Here is a 20,886-nt window from a genome sequence, read left to right as displayed (position 1 = left end):
AGCCGTTGCTCCTTACCTTGGATGAGAGTTATCTCCTCATTGCCATGCTTCCTGACTTTCAATGTGGGATGGTTCCTCTAGGCCTTCCTGCGCCTGTGCAGCCACCGCTCCTTGGATGTGGGGTTGCTCCTCCCGGCCTCCGCCCCTGGCCTCGGACACAGGATGGCTCCTTTCGGCATTTCCTGCGCCGTCACAGCCTGGCACTCTTGGGCGCTGCCCCTGACCTCGGACGTGGGGTAACTCTTCATGGCCACCACCCTTCGGGCATGGGGTCCTCCCAGCTTCTGCTCCTGACCTTGGACGTGGGGTAGCTCCTTGCGGTGATGCTTAGCTTGCCGGTAGCAGCCGCCTGCACTTAAGCTGCCGGTCAGAGCCACCTGTACTTTATAGATACCAAGGTAATATTTCATGCAAAGATGATCTCGATAAAGGGCAGAAATGGTATGGACCTAACAGAAGCAGAAGATATTAAGAAGAGATGGCAAGAATACACAGAAGAACTGTATAAAAAAGATCTTCACGACCTGGATAATCACGATGGTGTGATCACTCATCTAGAGCCAGACATCCTGGAATGTGAAGTCAAGTGGGCCTTAGAAAGCATCACTACGAACAAAGCTAGTGGAGGTGATGGAATTCCAGTAGAGCTATTTCAAATCCTGAAAGACGATGCTGTGAAAGTGCTGCACTTAATATGTCAGCAAATTTGGAAAACTCAGCAGTAGCCACAGGACTGGAAAAGGTCAGTTTTCATTCCAATCCCAAAGAAAGGCAATGCCAAAGAATACTCAAACTACTGCACAATTGCACTCATCTCACATGCTAGTAAAGTAATGCTCAAAATTCTCCATCCAAGCCAGGCTTCAGCAATATGTGAACCGTGAACTTCCTAATAGTCAAGCTGCTTTTAGAAAAGGCAGAGGAACCAGAAATCAAATTGCCAACATCCACTGGATCATGGAAAAAGCAAGAGAGTTCCAGAAAAACATCTACTTCTGCTTCATTGACTATGCCAAAGCCTTTGACTATGTGGATCACAATAAACTGTGGAAAATTCTGAAAGAGATGGGAATACCAGACCACCTGACCTGCCTCTTGAGAAATCTGTATGCAGGTCAGGAAGCAACAGTTAGAACTGAACATGGAACAACAGACTGGTTCCAAATAGGAAAAGGAGTATATCAAGGCTGTATATTGTCACCCTGCTTATTTAACTCATATGCAGAATACATCATGAGAAACGCTGGACGCGAAGAAACACAGGCTGAATCAAGACTGCTGGGAGAAATATCAATAACCTAATATATGCAGATGACACCACCCTTATGGCAGAAAGTAAAGAGGAGCTAAAAAGCCTCTTGATGAAAGTGAAAGAGGAGAGTGAAAAAGTTGGCTTAAAGCTCAACATTCAGAAAACGAAGAACATGGCATCTGGTCCCATCACTTCATGGGAAATAGAGGGGGAAACAGTGGAAATGGTGTCAGACTTTATTTTTGGGGGGCTCCAAAATCACTGCAGATGGTGACTGCAGCCATGAAATTAAAAGACGCTTACTCCTTGAAAGAAAAGTTATGACCAACCTAGATAGCATATTCAAAAGCAGAGACATTACTTTGCCAACTAAGGTCCGTCTAGTCAAGGCTATGGTTTTTCCAGTAGTCATGTATGGATACGAGAGTTGGACTATGAAGAAGGCTGAGTGATGAAGAATTGATGCGTTTGAACTGTGGTGTTGGATAAGACTTTTGAGAGTCCCTTGGACTGCAAGGAGATCCAACCAGTCCATTCTGAAGGATATCAGCCCTGATATTTCTTTGGAAGGAATGATGCTAAAGCTGAAACTCCAGTACTTTGGCCAATGAGTTGACTCATTGGAAAAGACTCTGATGCTGGGAGGGATTGGAGGCAGGAGAAGAAGGGGACGACAGAGGATGAGATGGCTGGATGGCATCACTGACTCGATGGACGTGAGCCTGAGTGAACTCTGGGAGTTGGTTATGGACAGGGAGGCCTGGCATGCTGTGACTCAGGGGGTCACAAAGGGTCAGACATGACTGAGCAACTGAAATCAACTGAACTGAACCGACCAGGACATTTCATGATTTTTGCCTCCCTGCTTAAATGTGCTGTCTGAGCAATAGTCCTCTCATCATTTGTAGTGTTTATTTCTTGAGCTGAGTGATGTGTTAACGTGTTTGCTTTTTTCATACTTTACATTGTGCATATATGTTCTATCAGCACTATTGACATATGATTCATGTACATGTAACCTGTTTTATGGAGAAGGCAATGGCACCCCACTCTAGTACTCTTGCCTGGAAAATCCCCTGGATGGAGGAGTCTGGTAGGCTGCAGTCCATGGCATCGCTAAGTCAGACAGGAGGACTAAGCGACTTCACTTTCACTTTTCGCTTTCATGCATTGGAGAAGGGAATGGCAACCCACTGCAATGTTCTTGTCTGGAGGATCCCAGGGATGGGGGAGCCTGGTGGGCTGCCGTTTGTGGGGTCACTCAGAGTCAGATATGATTGAAGTGCCTTAGCAAAGCTATTTTACAGTGATGCCTATTCTCAATCTTTAACATTAACTTCTAAGTATTGTTCCTTCTTCTTTCTTCTCTGTACCCCCTGTCTCCTACGTTCATTAAGAAAGACCTTTAAAGAAAAATAATTTATGATGGGAAAGCCACACCACTACACAATCCTCATCCATGCTAACTTACATTCAGACAAATCTCTTCTTAATGTGCTTGTATTGATTGCATCTAAAGACAATAAAAATAAAACTTACACAGTAGTTTGTTTTATAAGGTAACAGCGGCAACCCAGTCTACTGGATTTTTGTTAAGTCAAATGAATCTTACACATGACAAAGCAAAGTTGTGGATTTCCCTGTAATGAAAGAAAGAAATTTTAAATAACCACAGGGTTTCCCTGGTGGCACAGATGTTAAAGAATCTGACTGCAAGACCTGGGTTCAATCTCTGGGTCAGGAAGATACCCTGGAGAACAAAATGGTTACCCACTCCAGTATTCTTGCCTGGAAAATTCCATGGACAGAGGAGCCTGGCTTGCTACAGACCATGGGGTCACAAAGAGTCCAACACTACTAAGCAGCTAACATTTTCACTTTTTTCAAGGCTTTATTGATGGAACTTTAAAAACAGGAATACTTATTGTTAAGGGTTTTTTAATTGACTGCTGGAATTCTGGTGGTCCTCATTGCACCATGTTAGCAGATTCTACCGACAAAGCCACCACTGAAGCTTGGGTTCCCTGGAAAACAGAGCCTGAAGCAAAGCACACGCGGTGACCTCATTGCTGGAGAGGGAGGTGGAGTGGAGCAAAGTGGGAGAGGAGCAAGGCTAAATCATTGATGAAGTATTGAGCTGGACATTACCACATGCCACATTTTCTCATAGCCATCTTCCCAGTAAGTTTCATAGTCAAAAATAAACACAGGCATTTTGATTCTAGAGCCCAGAGACAAGTAAGAGCTTAACAAATACTGGCAGTTTCCATCTTTTCCCTCTCCAGTCTCCTCTTCCTCCTTCCCCTGCTCCTCACTGTTATTTTACTTAAAATTGAAAAAAGTAGTGTGCTACAAGTTTATGTAATATATGTTACTAAATACACTTCTTCTAGATTAGAAAATGTATTAGATGGTGTAAGTTTAAAAGAAAAGAGCCTGGGTTTTAAAGTCAGTTGCTGGGTCATAGCTCTTCTCGAAATTTTTGGTAGAATTCAGCTGTGAAGCCGTCTGGACCTGGGCTTTTGTTTGCTGGAAGATTTCTGATTACCGTTTCAATTTCTGTGCTTGTGATGGGTCTGTTAAGACTTTCTATTTCTTCCTGGTTCAGTTTTGGAAAATTGTACTTTTCTAAGAATTTGTCCATTTCTTCCACGTTGTCCATTTTATTGGCATACAACTGCTGATAGTAGTCTCTTATGATCCTTTGTATTTCTGTGTTGTCTGTTGTGATCTCTCCATTTTCATTTCTAATTTTATTGATTTGATTTTTCTCTCTTTGCTTCTTGATGAGTCTGGCTAATGGTTTGTCAATTTTATTTATCCTTTCAAAGAACCAGCTTTTGGCTTTGTTGATTTTTGCTATGGTTTCTTTTGTTTCTTTTGCATTTATTTCTGCCCTAATTTTTAAGATTTCTTTCCTTCTACTAACTCTGGGGTTCTCCAACTCTTCCTTTTCTAGTTGCTTTAGTTGCAGAGTTAGGTTATTTATTTGACTTTTTTCTTGTTTCTTGAGGTATGCCTGTATTGCTATGAACTTTCCTCTTAGCACTGCTTTTATAGTGTCCCACAGGTTTTGGGTTGTTGTGTTTTCATTTTCATTAGTTTCTATGCATATTTTGATTTCTTTTTTGATTTCTTCTGTGATTTGTTGGTTATTCAGAAGTGTGTTGTTCAACCTCCATATGTTGGAATTTTTAATAGTTTTTCTCCTGTAATTGAGATCTAACCTTAATGCATTATGGTCAGAAAAGATGCTTGGAATGATTTCGATTTTTTTGAATTTATCAAGTTTAGATTTATGGCCCAGGATGCAATCCCACTGCTGGGCATACACACCGAGGAAACCAGAATTGAAAGAGACACATGTACCCCAATGTTCATCGCAGCACTGTTTATAATAGCCAGGACATGGAAACAACCTAGATGTCCATCAGCAGATGAATGGATAAGAAAGCTGTGGTACATATACACAATGGAGTATTACTCAGCCGTTAAAAAGAATTCATTTGAATCAGTTCTGATGAGATGGATGAAACTGGAGCCAATTATACAGAGTGAAGTAAGCCAGAAAGAAAAACACCAATACAGTATACTAACACATATATATGGAATTTAGGAAGATGGCAATGATGACCCTGTATGCAAGACAGGAAAAAAGACACAGATGGGTATAACGGACTTTTGGACTCAGAGGGAGAGGGAGAGGGTGGGATGATTTGGGAGAATGGGAATTCTAACATGTATACTATCATGTAAGAATTGAATCGCCAGTCCATGTCTGACGTAGGGTGCAGCATGTTTGGGGCTGGTGCATGGGGATGACCCAGAGAGATGTTGCGGGGAAGGAGGTGGGGGGGGGGGGTCATGTTTGGGAACGCATGTAAGAATTAAAGATTTTGAAATTTAAAAAATAAAAAAAAATAAATTAAAAAAAAATAAAGTCAGTTGCTCATGCTTTGTAACATTCTAACCACCTGAACTTAAAAAATCTAACATTCACCCAATAATTACAACTTTTTGAACCTCAGTTTCCTTACTTGAGAATAATATTTATTTTAGATCACTTGTGTGGGTTCATGCCTACCAGAGGTCTTATGCTCAGTAGATGTTAATTTTCCTCTCTGTCCTCCCCTAAGCCATTTAGGAATAATCAAGAATTGGATACAGATGGTTTGACCAGTGTGATTCAATATAATAAGATCTTTGGTTGGGTGGTATTTGACCAGTGTCTGCTAAAATAGATGATCTGTTAAAATTATTCCCATCAATATATTGAGAGACACCAGAGCTAAAACAATTGTGTACTAGTTCTGAAAAGGCTGTACAATTAAGAAAAAAATACATAAAATAATTTGGAATAATTTATTCATTCAGAAAACATTATAAATCAATATGCAATATGTGGAATATGAAAAAGAAGAATATATGATGCTTGCTTTTAAGCAAATGTTTAGGATAAAGCAAACATTGTGGATATCATATAATGTTTGTTATTTTTTCTATGTCCTGAAGTATAGTATGTTATTTAATATTTCATTTCCTCAGCATACAGTGACAGATAAGTCAAACCATTAATTGATAAAAATAAGTTTTACTGACACAATAGATAGTTTTAGAAGTCTCTACTATTTTCTCTAAATGTTGTTGCCATTTAATTATTATTTTTGTGGCCCCGGTGCAAGCTAAAGATTATTTACAGTTTCTATCATAAAGATTTTTCTGGAGTGATCGAAGTTTAAAATATGCATCACTTATATAAAAGAGGTAAAGTGAATTGTGCCCTCTTGAGTCATATTGGTTTTATTCTGAAAGGTAGCTCTCAATAGTTTTCTGAGAATGGAAGTATTATGTAAAACAACATAAACCATAAATCTGGGTTTTCCCTAGTGTATGTGTGCTCAGTCATGTCCAGCTCTTTGCAACCCTATGCCCTGCAGCCCGCCAGGCTCTTGTGTCCATGGGATTTACTTGGCAAAAATAGTAGACTAGGTTGCCATTTTTTCCTCCAGGGGATCTTCCCAGCTGAAGAATCAAACCTGTGTCTCTCTGTCTCCTGTATTGGCAAGTGGATTCTTTACCACTGAGCCACTTGGGAAACCCATTGGAGGCTCAGTGTTCTTTACCAAGTACACCCTTGCCAATGGAAGAGATGTGTGTTTGATCCTTGGGTTTGGAGGTTTTCCTGGAGAAGGAAATGTCAACCCACTCCAGTATGCTTACAGGAGAAATCCCATCGACAGAGGAACCTGGCAGGCTACAGTCCACATGGATCACAAAAGAGTCAGACACAATTTAGCAACTAAACAAAAACAACAAACCGTAAGTCATGGTGAACCCATACTAAAGTTCCCATAGAATGTAATGTTTTGCAGTTACAACTCAGGATTTTATCTGAAGCATTATGAAGGAAAAAGGAAGACAACTGAGCAAAATTAGGAAGTCCAAAAACCTAGGACTATGTTTCTAAAGTTTAAGAAAACTTTGGAAATATTTTGTGGGCTTAATAATTAAATGATAATTTTCTTTGAAGGAATTTAAAAGCATAACTCTTCACTCTTATCTCTTCCTTCCTCTTTCCTGCTTTCTGCTTTCCCTCTCAGTCACCATACTTTTAGCTCAAAGATATTTGCTTGTAGGTAAATTTCTTTCCCACTTTGTCTCAGAGGATATTTGGTTATTTAGTAATGTCTCTCTTATGGAAATTATTTTTTACATTTTTCTTCTTTTATTCTGTACAATAGCCTATATTATCCAAAAGAAGTGTTAAAGTAGCCCAGATGAGTTTTCTGGCCATCATGCTGTAGGAATTTTTAAATTGCTAGAATCACTCTCTTTTAACAAATATTTTTAATACAATATTTATATATTTTAATAAAATGTTCTTATTAAAATTCATCATCCCCGACCAGTATGATCACAGTGTCTTGTTTAGAAAACAATTGTACTATGTTGCCTCAACACTCAGATGAAGAGTGAAACAAATTTTGCTAACCAGATGCTTTCTTCATAGAAGTCCAGAAGCCAAAAACATCTGAATGTTTCCCTTTTAATTAAGATATTCTGGCACTGTCCACAAATAGTCAAAATCTTTCTTTTACCACTTGAATTGTCATTTGAGTATCAGCAGGAGTACACTTTCTTAGACTATTCTCTTAAAATTGCTAAAATAGTCTACTGGTTATAGGAAGCTCAGCATTAAGTCGTGAATGACTCACCAATGCTCCTCATCCAGTTTGAGTCACTGTCAATTAGCATATTCACCCTTCTGCCCAACTGGGTGGGAGTCCAGCTTTTAACTGGAATTAAAGATGAAATTCCTGCGCCATAAGGCTCATTATCTGAGTCTGAAACACCTGCTATGAGAGAATAAAAAGCAATCTTGTAACGGATCATTTAATAATTGAGTTAGACAGGAAAAAACAAATGGTCTTTTGTTGATACTTGATATTATCACTCATCTTTTCACAAAGTGGCAGTTAACACATAAGGAGAGAGTTTCTTATTGAAGGGAAAAGTATCAGATTCAATCTGATGTCTAGTATTTTAGTAGTTTTTACTTGATCTCAAGTATTTCAACCAGTCCCCTTGGCTGCATTCATTCAAGGATTTCATGATTTAATTTCTTAAGTGTCACTACAGAGTTGACTTACCAACAATAGATGCAATGTTAGGCTAAGGCGAAAGAGATATAGCGAATTCAGACCATCAGTAGCATTCAGAGGCAAATGGTCCAAGTTCAGATATTCCTGGAGAAACCTGCGGCTTCATTAAGTACACTTAGTAGGACTCCTTGAAATGGTCATTAGATATCTCCATGGTCCAATTGTAACATTATTGTTACACAGCTCTCCCTTTGAGCCATAATCTCTGTCTAATATACTATCAGACAACAGGCTCTGGCGGTGAGCAAAGGGGGCTCCATTTTTGTGCCAGAACTGAGAATCAGGCTTCAGGATGAATGGGGATCAAATGGCTGCAACCGTTGTTTTGAACATAACGCAGTTACATCAGAGCCCAATGTGGTTCTGTCCTCAACTAAAGATCCCATTGCATTGACATGGAATTCAGGTTTAAAAGGAAAACTGGAAACAAAAGGCAAAGTTGAGAGCTGCAGTAGATTATTCTGAAATCATTAAGAAAAATGTGGAGACTGGAAAAGTAAATGATATTGTTAATGAAAATGAACAAAAGAGCAGGACTTATCAAAACAAAAACAAAATAAAAATTGGATCTGTATTAAACAAAGCATAGCAACAAAGGGAAAGGCTTGAATGTTTGAATTGATTAAAACACTCAGAAAGTAGCTTATTCAACTGCAGAAACTACATGTTATTGTTGTAAATTTTTAATTAGGTCAGATTTTCTTTGCAAATATTTTCTTTCTAAAATACAATACTTAATGGCTCTAAACATAAATATATAGAGTAGACTGATTATATTAACACATCTCAAGAGTTCAGATAAATTTGTATATGAGTGTTTGTTGAGAGATGCTTCATTAGTAAGGAAAAATAAGGAGATAAATGAAGCTAGAAAATTCATTTTGATTATGTCCATTCTTCTAAGCAATGCCATTGGCAGATGTTCCATCAAAGCCTTGAGTTCTGGAAGTCTTCTCAGCTTTGGCCCTTTGTGGTGAGTGGGAGACACCAGGCTGTCTGGGACAGCTGCACTGGAATCATGTTTCAAGCCATCACATGATGAATAAGATTCCTGTGTGTGTGTGTATGTGTGTGTGTGTGCTTAGTTCACAGTCATGTACAACTCTTTGCGGCCCTGTGGACTGTAGCCCACTAGTTTCCTCTGTCCATGAAATTTTTCAAACAAGAATACTGGAGTGGGGTGCCATTTCCTACTCTAGGGGATCTCCCCGACTCATGGGTTGAACCCACATCTCTTGCATCTCCTACATTGGTAGGCAGATTCTTTACCACTGGCACCACCTGAGAAGTCCAAATAGGATTTCTGTTTGTCTTCAAAGAGAGAATTTACTAGTCAGAATAACAAAAATGTTAAGTCCATGTAACAACTTTATTTTTCTTGTAATGAATTTATTGACAGTGATCGTCAACACTGATTTCAAAAGAATTTTGTGAACATGAAATGAGAGTCAGCATACACTACAAAATACTAGCAAAATCAAAGGTCAGGACTGCTAAACTAAGAGCAAGACTTTTAATAATGTTGAGTTTACCTGCGGCTAGTTAGCTTCTTCCAGAATACCATTGTTGTATATTAATATACATTTGCTCCTATCAGAAATTGTGTGAACAGAAAACAAATGAAATTTTCCTGTACATTTTGAGGTTTTCATGTGTTTAATAGTTAAGGCATTAATAAATATAAATTTTTCATGGATTTATTAACAAACTTGAAATCCTGTGACTGGTGAAAATTTATAATTCAGCTGACACATGCATCTAAATACTGCCCATTTGAAGACAGATGTGTAGGGTTAAGTAATTTTGAAAGTGAAATAACTAAATGTCCAAAGTTTACCTTTCAGTTCCTCTTTGTTGCCCTCTATGATGATATAGAGCTCTCCCAGTGGGTCAGACAGTAAAGAATCTGCCTGCAATGCAGGAAACCCAGGTTTAATCCCCAGATCATGAAGATTCCCTGGAGAAGGGAATGGCTATCCACTCTAGTATTCTTGCCTGAAAAATCCCATGGACAGAGGAACCTGGTAGGCTACATGCCATGGGGTCACAGAGTCAGACATGACTGAGCGACTAATACTTTCACTTTCATGGTGATATAATTTATCTTCTAATGACTTTTATATGTTTTTTGAGAAAGATAAAAGGGTACCATAATGACGAGGCTAACTTCTAGGATTAATGATGAAATTGGAAACCTCTAAGAAATTACAGAGGATTTCATTTGGAATTTATGAGTATTTTCTCATGTTATTAAATGATTTTAAACAGATTTGTGTAGGCTGCATACCTTTTTAGTATATGGATATGTCAATTTAATTCAGTACTTTCCCTATGTTATGTTTCTTTACCTCATTTCTCACATTTATTATTTTAACACAGACCTATGGAATGTATTCAACTGTCAAAAATATTTAGGGTACAAATAGCAATTTTTATAAAATATATGTAATCATTTCTCTTAGGAAAGGGAGATGTTTTCAGGTTTCTGAAGAGGTTCACCAGATTACAGGTGGTGTTGTGTATTGCAGTACATTAAGTCAAATTCCTCTTGGCTTACAGCCCTATCAGAAGTAAATTCTAAGAGATTCCACTGCCTGTTATCACCCTCTTTCTCCATCTGGTGTGTGAACTAACATTCACTCAAACAAAGCACGATATTATCAATGCCTTGAGATTCACCTGAGACCCATAATATTTGGGAATATTTAAAACTATTACTAACAAATACATGGCTTTCTTTTTAAGATTTTAGGCAAGGACTACTGTTATATTTCTCTTAGCTAATGAAGAGAGCAGCTGGGATTGTTCAAACATTCTTTGATGCTGAGTCTGAACAGCATTAAGGTACTAAGGTTCTGTCATTGGAGCCTTATTAATACAGTTCCATTTCTAGTGCCTGAGATCTTATTTCACCTTTCTTTTATGATATGAAAGTTTCCTGGTTGCAGTTTTTTTTTTAATCTAGTAAAATAATAATAGTGCCTTTGATCTTGGCTTTGTATTATAGGCTCCATTCCCAAGATGAATTTTATTTCATTTTATAAACATATAGTGATAGTTATTTTCTTTATTTTTCAGACACTATCTCTGGTGGACCAGAATTCTCTGAGTATGATAATACAAGAATCTGAAAAAAAATCTATGATACATACCATATAATTTTTATTTCATTTAGGGTATGCATTATCTTTGTTACCTTGGAAAAATACTCTTAAACATTTACCAGTGTTTCCCATCTTGAAATAAGTATTTTAGCTTAATACCTTTCATATTTTATATGTTGTTTTCTGACAAGGAATCAACAATACCTATCAGACATCATTTAATTATTCCTTATTATTATCTTGTATTAGTCTTGATTCAGGTAATTTTGACATAAATAATTTAAAAATGTAGAGAATTTCTAACTATATAAAACATTTACTACTTGACATGTGGCACAAAAAATTATTTTCTATCATGTAGAGAATTTTATTTTTCTGGCCATGATAATTTTTCTCACTTTAGCATTGCTTTTATAAGCACAGAAACTGATGTCAGGCAGCCTCTGTAATAAAGACCAGTTGTTGTGATCCTGAAGAGGTAATATTTCTTGTAACAGTTTCCTTATTTGTAAAATGTGCATGATATAATAACTACTCACAGTTTGTTGTTAAGATGATCAAAAGACCATGTAAATTAGTTCATTTCAGTTCAGTCACTCAGTCACATCCGACTCTTTGCAACCCCATGAACTTCAACATGCCAGGCTTCCCTGTCCATCACCATCTCCCAGAGCTTCCTCAAACTCATATCCATTGAGTCTATGATGCCATCCAACCATCTCATCCTCTGTAGTCCCCTTCTCCTCCTGCCCTCAATCTTTCCTAGCATCAGGGCCTTTTCAAATAAGTCAATTCTTTGCATGAGGTGGCCAAAGTATCGGAGTTACAGCATCAACATCACTCCTTCCAATAAACACGCAGGACTGCCCTACTTTGGAAGGACTGGCTGAATATCCTTGCAGTCTAAGGGACTCTCAAGAGTCTTCTCTAACATCACAGTTGGAAAGTATCAATTCTTTGGCTTTCAGCTTTGTTCGTGGTCCAACTCTCACATCCATACAAGACTATTAGAAAACCATAGCCTTGACTAGATGGACTTTTGTTGACAAAATAAAGTCTCTGTTTTTTAATATGCTGTCTAGGTTGGTCATAACTTTCTTTGCAAGGAATAAGCATCTTTTAATTTCATGCCTGCAGTCACCATCTGCAGTTATTTTGAAGCCCCCCAAAATTAAAATCAGCCACTGATTTCACTGTTCCTCATCTATTTGCCATGAAGTAAAGGGAACAGATGCCATGATCTTAGTTTTCTGAATGTTGAGCTTTAAGACAACTTTTTCACTCTTCTCTTTCACTTTCATTAATAGACTCCTTAGTTCTTCTTCATTTTCTGCCGTAAGGGTGGTGTCATCTGCATACCTGAGGTGACTGATATTTCTCCCGGCAATCTTGATTCCAGCTTGTGCTTCTTCCAGCCCAAAGTTTCTCATGATATATTCTGCCTATAAGTTAAATAAGCAGGGTGACAACATACAGGCTTGACGTACTCCTTTTCCTGTTTGGAATCAGTCTGTTGTTCCATGTCCAGTGCTAACTGTTGCTTCCTGGCCAGCATATAGGTTTCTCAAAAGGCAGGTCAGGGGGTCTGGTATTCCCATCTCTTTCTAATTTTCCACAGTTTATTGTGATCCCCACAGTCAAAGGCTTTGGAATAGTCAATAAAGCAGAAATAGGTGTTTTTATGGAATTCTCCTCCTTTTTCAATGATCCAATTTATGTTGGCAATTTGATCTCTATTTCCTCTACCTTTGGTAAAATCAGCTGGAATATCTGGAAGTTCAGGTTCACATATGTTGAAGGCTGGCTTAGAGAATTTTGAGCATTACTTTACTAGTGTGTGAGATGAGTGCAATTGCACGGCAGTTTGAGCATCCTTTGGCCTTGCCTCTCTTTGGGATTGGAATGAAAACTGATTCCAGTCCTGTGGCCACTGCTGACTTTTCCAATTTGCTGGCATATTGAGTGCAGCACTTTCACAGCATCATCTTTTAGGATTTGAAATAGCTCAACTGGAATTCCATCACCTCCACTAACTTTGTTCATAGTGATGCTTCCTAAGGCCCACTTGACTTCACATTCCTGGATGTCAGGCTCTAGGTGAGAGATCACACCATTGTGATTATCTGGGTCATGAACATCTTTTTTGGACAGTTCTTCTGTGTATTCTTGCCACCTCTTCTTAATATCTTCTGCTTCTGTTAGGTCCATACCATTTCTGTCCTTTATTGAGCCCATCTTTGCATGAAATATTCCCTTGGTAACTCTAATTTTCTTGAAGAGATCTCTAGTCTTTCCCAATCTATTGTTTTCCTCTATTTCTTTGCATTTATTACTGAGGAAGGCTTTCTTATCTCTCCTTGCAATTCTTTGGAACTCTGCGTTCAAATGTGTATATCTTTCCTTTTCTCCTTTGCTTTTCATTTCTCTTCTTTTCACAGTTATTTGTAAGGCCTCCTAAGACAGCCATTTTGCTTTTTCACATTTATTTCTCTTGGGGATGGTTTTACTCCCTGTCTCCTGTACAATGTCATGAACCTCCATCCATAGTTTAGCAGGCATTCTGTGTATTAGATCTAGTCTCTTAAACCTACTTCTCACTTCCGCTGTATAATTATAAGCAATTTGATTTAGTCATACCTGCATGGTCTAGTGGTTTTCCCCTCTTTCTTCAATTTAAGTCTGAATTTGTCAATAAGGAGTTCATGATCTGAGCCACAGTCAGCTCCCAGTCTTTTTTGTTGAATGCATAGAGCTTCTCCATCTTTGGCTGCAAAGAATATAATCAATCTGATTTTGGTGTTGACCATCTGGTGATCTCCATGTGTAGAGTCTTTTCTTGTGTTGTTGGAAGAGGGTGTTTGCTATGACCAGTGCATTCTCTTGGCAAAACTCTATTAGCTTTTGCCCTGTTTCATTCCTTACTCCAAGGCCAAATTTGCCTGTTACTCCAGGTGTTTCTTGGCTTTCTACTTTTGCATTCCAATCCCCTATAATGAAAAGGACACCTTTTTTTGGCTGTTAGTTCTAAAAGGTCTTGTAAGTCTTCACAGAACTGTTCAACTTCACCTTCAGGGTTACTGGTCAGGACATAGATTTGTATTACTGTGATATTGAATGGTTTGCCTTGGAAACCAACAGAGATCATTCTGTCATTTCAAAGATTGCATCCAAGCACTGCATTTCGGATTCTTTTGTTGACTATGATGGCTGGTCCATTTCTTCTAAGGGATTCCTGCCCACAGTAGTAGATATAATGGTGACCTGAGTTAAATTCACCCATTCCAGTCCATTTTAGTTTGCTGATTCCTAAAATGTAGACGTTCCATCTTGCCATCTCCTGTTTGACCACTTCCAATTTGTCTTAATTCATGGACTTAACATTCCAGGTTCCTATGCAATATTGCTTGTTACTGCATCAGACCTTGCTTCTATCACCGATCACATCGACAACTGGGTTTCATTTTTGCTTTGGCTCCATCACTTCATTCTTTCTGGATTTATTTCTCCACTGATCTCCAGTAGCATATTGGGCACTTACCGACCTGGGGAGTTCCCCTTTCAGTATCCTATCATTTTTTCTTTTCATATTGGTCATGTGGTATTCAAGGCAAGAATACTGAACTGGTTTGCCATTCCCTTCTCCAGTGGACTACATTCTGTCAAACCTCTCTACCATGTCCCGTCCGTCTTGGGTGGTCCCACATGGCATGGCTTAGAATCATTGAGTTAGACAGGGCTGTGGTCCATGTGATCAGACTGACTAGTTTTCTGTGAGTATGGTTTCATTGTGTCTGCCCTCTGATGCCCTCTCTTAGCGCCTAGTGTCTTACTTGGGTTTGTCTTACCTTAGACATGGGGTATCTCTTCACGGCTGCTCCAGCAAAGTGCAGCCACCACTCCTTACCTTGGACGTGGGGTATTTTCTCATAGCCGCTGCTCCTGACCTTGGATGTAAATTAGTTAGCATGGCCCTAATCAAACAAATTGATGAAATATATTTAGTATTATTTTGGTGTGAAAGTAATTTGGTTTTGCCTTGTTGTGTTGAACTTTGCCATTTAATATTGGAATAAATTCTTAAATGAATGCTCTTATATTATACATCATTTTCATGTGCATTTCTCATTTTATGTATTTGCTAATGATTTATTACTTTCTGTTTATTTCATATTGATTTTAAACTATAGAAATGATGTTAGACAAAAAGGAAATATGAGTGATCTTTTTATCCGGGTTCAAAATTGATCATAAAGCAGTGGAAACAACACAACATCAATAAAGCATTTGGCCCAGGAACTTCTAATGAACAGTGTAGTGGTACAGTGCAGTGCAGTGGTGGTTCAAGAAGTTTTGCAAAGGAGGCTAGAGTCTTCAATATGAGGAGAGTAGTGGCCAGCCTTTGTACGTTGACAATGCCCAATTGAGAGAACTCATCAAAACTGATCCCTTACAACTGCACAAGAAGTTGTTCACGAACTCAGCGTCCCCCATTTTATAGTCATTCAGCATTGGAAGCAAATAGGAAAGGTTAAAAATCTCAATAAGTGAGTGCCTTATGAGCTGACTGAAAATTTTTATTTATTTATTTTTATTTTCTTAATTTTTATTTTTACTTTATTTTGCTTTACAATACTGTATTGGTTTTGCCATACATTGACATGAATCCACCACGGGTGTACATGAGTTCCCAATCCTGAACCCCCCTCCCACCTCCCACCCCATATCATCTCTCTGGATCATCCCCGTGCACCATCCCCAAGCATCCTGTATCCTGTATCGAACATAGACTGGCGATTCGTTTCTTACATGATAGTATACGTGTTTCAATGCCGTTCTCCCAAATCATCCCACCCTCTCCCTCTCCCACAGAGTCCAAAAGTCCGTTCTATACATCTGTGTCTCTTTTGCTGTCTCACATACAGGGTTATCATTACCATCTTTCTAAATTCCATATATATGTGTTAGTATACTGTATTGGTGTTTTTCTTTCTGGCTTACTTCACTCTGTATAATTGGCTCCAGTTTCAAAAATCGTCTTTTTGAAGTGTTGTCTTCTGTTATTCTACTGAACAATAATGAACCATTTCTCAATCAGATTGTGATGTATAATGAAAAGTGGATTTTATACAACAATTGGCAATGATCAGCTTAGTGGTTGGACTGAGAAGAAGCTCCAAAGCACTTCCCAAAGCTAAAACTTGCATCCAAAAATGGTCATGGTCACTGTTTGGTGATCTGCTGCCAGTCTAATCCACTACAATTTTCTGAATCCTGGTGAAACCATTACATCTGAGAAGTATGCTCAGAAAATCAATGAGATACACCAAAAACTGCAATGCCTGCAACCAGTATTGCTCAACAGAAAGGGCCCAATTGCCCAGTTCTTTTCCACAACAGTACCTAACCACACATTGTGCAACCAGCACTTCAAAAGTTGAACTATTTGGGCTAAAAAGTTTTGCCTTATCCACCATATTCATCTGACCTCTCACCCACAGACTACCACTGTTTCAAGCATCTCAACAACTTTTTGCAGAGGAAATGCTTCCTCAATAAGCAAGAGGCAGAAACTGCTTTCCAAGAATTCACGGAATCCTGAAGCACGGATTTTTATGTTACAGAAATAAACAAACATTTCTCATTGGCAAAAGTGTGTTGATCATAATGGTTCTTATTTTGATTAATAAAGATATGTTGGAGCTTAGTTATAATGATTTAAAATTCATGGTCTGAAACTACAGTTACTTTTGTACCAACTTAATATTACATTTGCCAGGATTAAGCTTTATAAAGAATGAAAGAAATATCCTATTTTAAACTTTCAATATATATAAATAACTATAATTAGGAGATCTAATGTAGTATATATTATTGTTATTACAATTATTATTTTAAGCATGTAAAATCTTCTATGGTTTTGTGTTATGATAGTAGAATGAAATATAAGGATATTTCAAATTATACTGCAGATTTTCCTAATTTAGACTAGTCTATAAGTAATAAATGACTTAAAAACTAAGCCCCCATTTTCTTCTCTGAATAGAATTGCCACCTAACAGATTCACTTGAAGCTTTGGTTATCATTTAGAAACATGATCTGAATTAAGATTCTCTGCATCATTCACTGGCCTAACTCATGCTTCTCATAGAATTATCTCAATCAATACTAATTGAGGGCTCACAGTGTGTATGGTTCTGGATGAACAATTTTAATTTCAAAGGTAGAAATGCATTACATACCTGTGGCATTTAGCTCAACTTGAAGTAGTTTTTGATAATTAGAATTAATCAGAATAATTTCAGTTCTCATCTTATGCATTTGGTCAAACTTTGCTTGATGATTTATTCATTCATTCTTTCTGAAAACTGTGATTAGTGCCATTATGAGTCAAGCACTGTACTAATACTAGGGAATACAGGTATGATTTTATCACAACCCCCACTCTTCAGAGGCTCACAACTAAAGGTGGAATCAGCCAGGAAACATTTATACTGCTATGATAAGTGCATAAAATTCCTTTAGAGAATAAAAGAGAGATCTTTTAAGTCTATATGAAAGATCCACAAAGACTAGGATAAAGCAGCTTTAGGAAAAATTAAATTACTTTATCAATTTTCATATTAAGAATTAATTCCATTAGAGACATTTTGAAAATTAAATTAAGATGAAATATTGAGTTAAGCGTCCATGATTCCACCACTCAAGGATAATTATTGCCAACGTGTTGGTGAATATCCTTATTGTCAGGAAAGACTGTGAATATACACACACATAAATGTAACATATATGTATGCATACACACATGCATATATATATATTTCATATAACACAATCATGGGAGCACATACAGTTATGCTATCTTTAGTGTTTCCTACCTCACGCTCTTGCTTAATTGTTTTTCTTGGTTATAGTTCTAGATAAACAAATATTCACTTGAATAGATTTTCTAATGAATGACAAGAATTCTGTGATACAAATGTACTGCAATTGGTTTAATTACTGTGAGAAAAATGTAAGATACTTTTCTCAAAACACAATATGCATGAATTGAAATCCAACAGAAATAGCATGAAGTTTAGTTTGATCAAAAGTGTGCTTAAACCACAATCAGTGTTCAGTGGGAAAAGAAACACACACACACATTGTGATGTAAGGGATGTGGGATCAGAGAAAATGGCAATGATGCAAACCATGTTGTAAAACTAGAAATAAAACCCACACTGGTTTATGGTAGGATCACCCAGAATCTCAAATTATGTACAAATGTGTCACAGAGTAATCAATTTCCTCAGGGAGTTTAGCACAAAGAATCAACAAAATCTTAATCCATTTGAGAAATTAAATTTTAAAATGTTCTGACTTTAAACTATCTTAATAATTTGTAAACAATTTATAAGATCAGAAGAGGGTTTAGACCCTTTTCACTACATTGTAAAAATTTTCTCAATCTAGATTAAAGAAAAAGGCAGTAACCATCTTCAAGTCAAGCGACTCAAACAATATAGCAAAACTTCCATTTAAACTTGCTATGAGCGTATTCTATACAAGCAAACAGTTAAACAACTGTCCAAATATTTATGATAAGATACTTCTCAAGATGCGATTGCTTGTCTCAACTATAAGGAAAATGTCCCATCTTTCCAATAGCTTCAGTTAAGTACTGGTGAGAATCTCTGAATATTCATTGAATTTTCTCTCTGATAAGTGAAATTTTGCATCTTGATTTTCACTTTCCAAGAACATGATACTGAGAGTTGTCTGCAGACAGAAAGTCAGGCCTGGATTCTTCTGGAATATTTAATGCTAATATACACTTACTTTTAAATCAAAGAATTCTGTACAAGGGGAATCCACTTGACTGGTACATCTTAACTGCAGGTGGATTTGGAAGAGAACTAATTTGGGTCCAGGATTAGCTGGATGTGTTAGAAGGAACAATTCTCTAGATTGCTGATTCTGATGTTAATAACCCAGATGTTAGTAAAAGCTGCCAGCTGGGAACACAATGACCAAATTCCTTGCATATGTACTCTAATGATGATGAGTGAATCATTTGACCAAAACTAGCATTTTTGGCTTAACTGACTACTAAAGCTTATAACCTTGTTGCCTCTGCTTAAGACACAATGTAGAAATTTAACAAAATGGACGCTATTTAAAAATTCACTGTCTGCTTGCTGGTTTTGTGTATCTGGAATATATTTTGCCTTTGTATTTTGATTGTTTCATAAGAGACCTAAGTTATACACAGTTTATTTCACATGTTCCATCATAGAAAATAAGGAAATACATTGTGATCCAGCTCCCAACTGTATTCCTACCCATCTATGAACAGAGATGCTTTTTGAAGTCATTTGAATCAGGTATAAAAGGGCCAACATTTGAAATGATAGTATTTTGCCTGTCTTAGCCTGTGCTCCCTTATAACACAGCTATAAGGAACTAGACAGAGAAGTTAAAGATATGATGAAATAAAGCTTCATCAGCAAGCAAAAATGAATGAAACAAATGTAATATTATTTCCCACATTAGCACTCTTTCCATTCATGAACAGATGAATATGACATTAAAAGGAATTTAGCTCAATATGATTGTCATTACTACACAGCTGATTTAATTGCACTGTATAATCCAGAACTATATCTGCCAGACTTGGTTGTCTTTTTCTTTTTTGTGGTCTGAGACAATGAGATGTGTGACTACACTGTCCTATATTTTCCTGCTAACGTGTTTTCCATCATGTAGATAATATCCATGAGGAAGATATTTAAAATTAAAGCACTAAAGTCTGTGTAGGATTCAATAGTCAATTTATTTGTTCTTCCCTTTTGAGACTGGCAGAGGAGAAAGGAAATCTATATAATTAGAATAATTTCTCAAATTTAATAGCATGTGAATACTTTTCTCAATAGCCTATCTAAATCCTTATAAGCAAAATGTGAGCTAAACACTAAGTATATCATCAACTTCTCAAATCTATTGATTTATATAGAGATAAAAATAGAGAAATTTTTTAGTCAAGCATATTCTATAAATTTCTCATCTTTCTGCACAGCATGAAAACATTTCAGTTTCTCAGATTGATGAAGAGAAATGCCTCATTAAATGACATAGAGCCCCATGCAGTATTACAAAAACAGCATGGACTGTGTTATAAAATGTTATTCCTTAAATCCAGCAAAGAGAAATTTCTGTGTAGAAACTAGGGAATTTGTTAAAAAAAAAAAAAAACTGGAAACAGGATAGAAAACTTCTTATTTTAAAAGAGACCCAAAAAGTTTCTTTATGTACACTTAGTATTTCATATGTAAACTAGTAATAAAAGGATGGGATATATGTAACATAATAAGCTAACATATATTTCTTCTTGACTTTAAATATGATGTTTACTCTAGGTTTTGAGTAGATGCCAATTATCAAGCTAAAGAAGTTTTTTTTCTATTCCTGTTTTTCTAAGAGATTTTATTATCTGTGTTTGGTGGTTTTTCTGCATCCTTCAAAATAAGTAAAGGAATTTTCTCCTTTACTCTGTTAAAAACATGAATTATATTATTAAATTTTCTAAGTTTAAATAATCTTTGCAGTTCAAGGGTTAAATTTTACTTGGCCATAATATCTTTAAATACACAACTTGGATGTGACTTGTAATATTTAGGTGGATTTCTTCAACTACGACACAAGTGAATTTGGGCTACATTTTGCATTTTGCATTTTTGCCATGTCCTGTTCTGATATTAAAGTAAGAAAATCTTAGTATAAAAGTTTAGAAGTCCTCAGGTTCTGCCTAGATTTTGGACAATTTGTTGAAGATTTGGTAAAATTTACCTATTTATCTTCAAACTTTTATGCTTTGGGGGAAAGATTTTT

The sequence above is a fragment of the Ovis canadensis genome, chromosome 4 (genome assembly GCF_042477335.2).
Source record: "Ovis canadensis isolate MfBH-ARS-UI-01 breed Bighorn chromosome 4, ARS-UI_OviCan_v2, whole genome shotgun sequence".
Taxonomy (NCBI): domain Eukaryota; kingdom Metazoa; phylum Chordata; class Mammalia; order Artiodactyla; family Bovidae; genus Ovis; species Ovis canadensis.
This window is presented reverse-complemented; position numbering follows the sequence as displayed.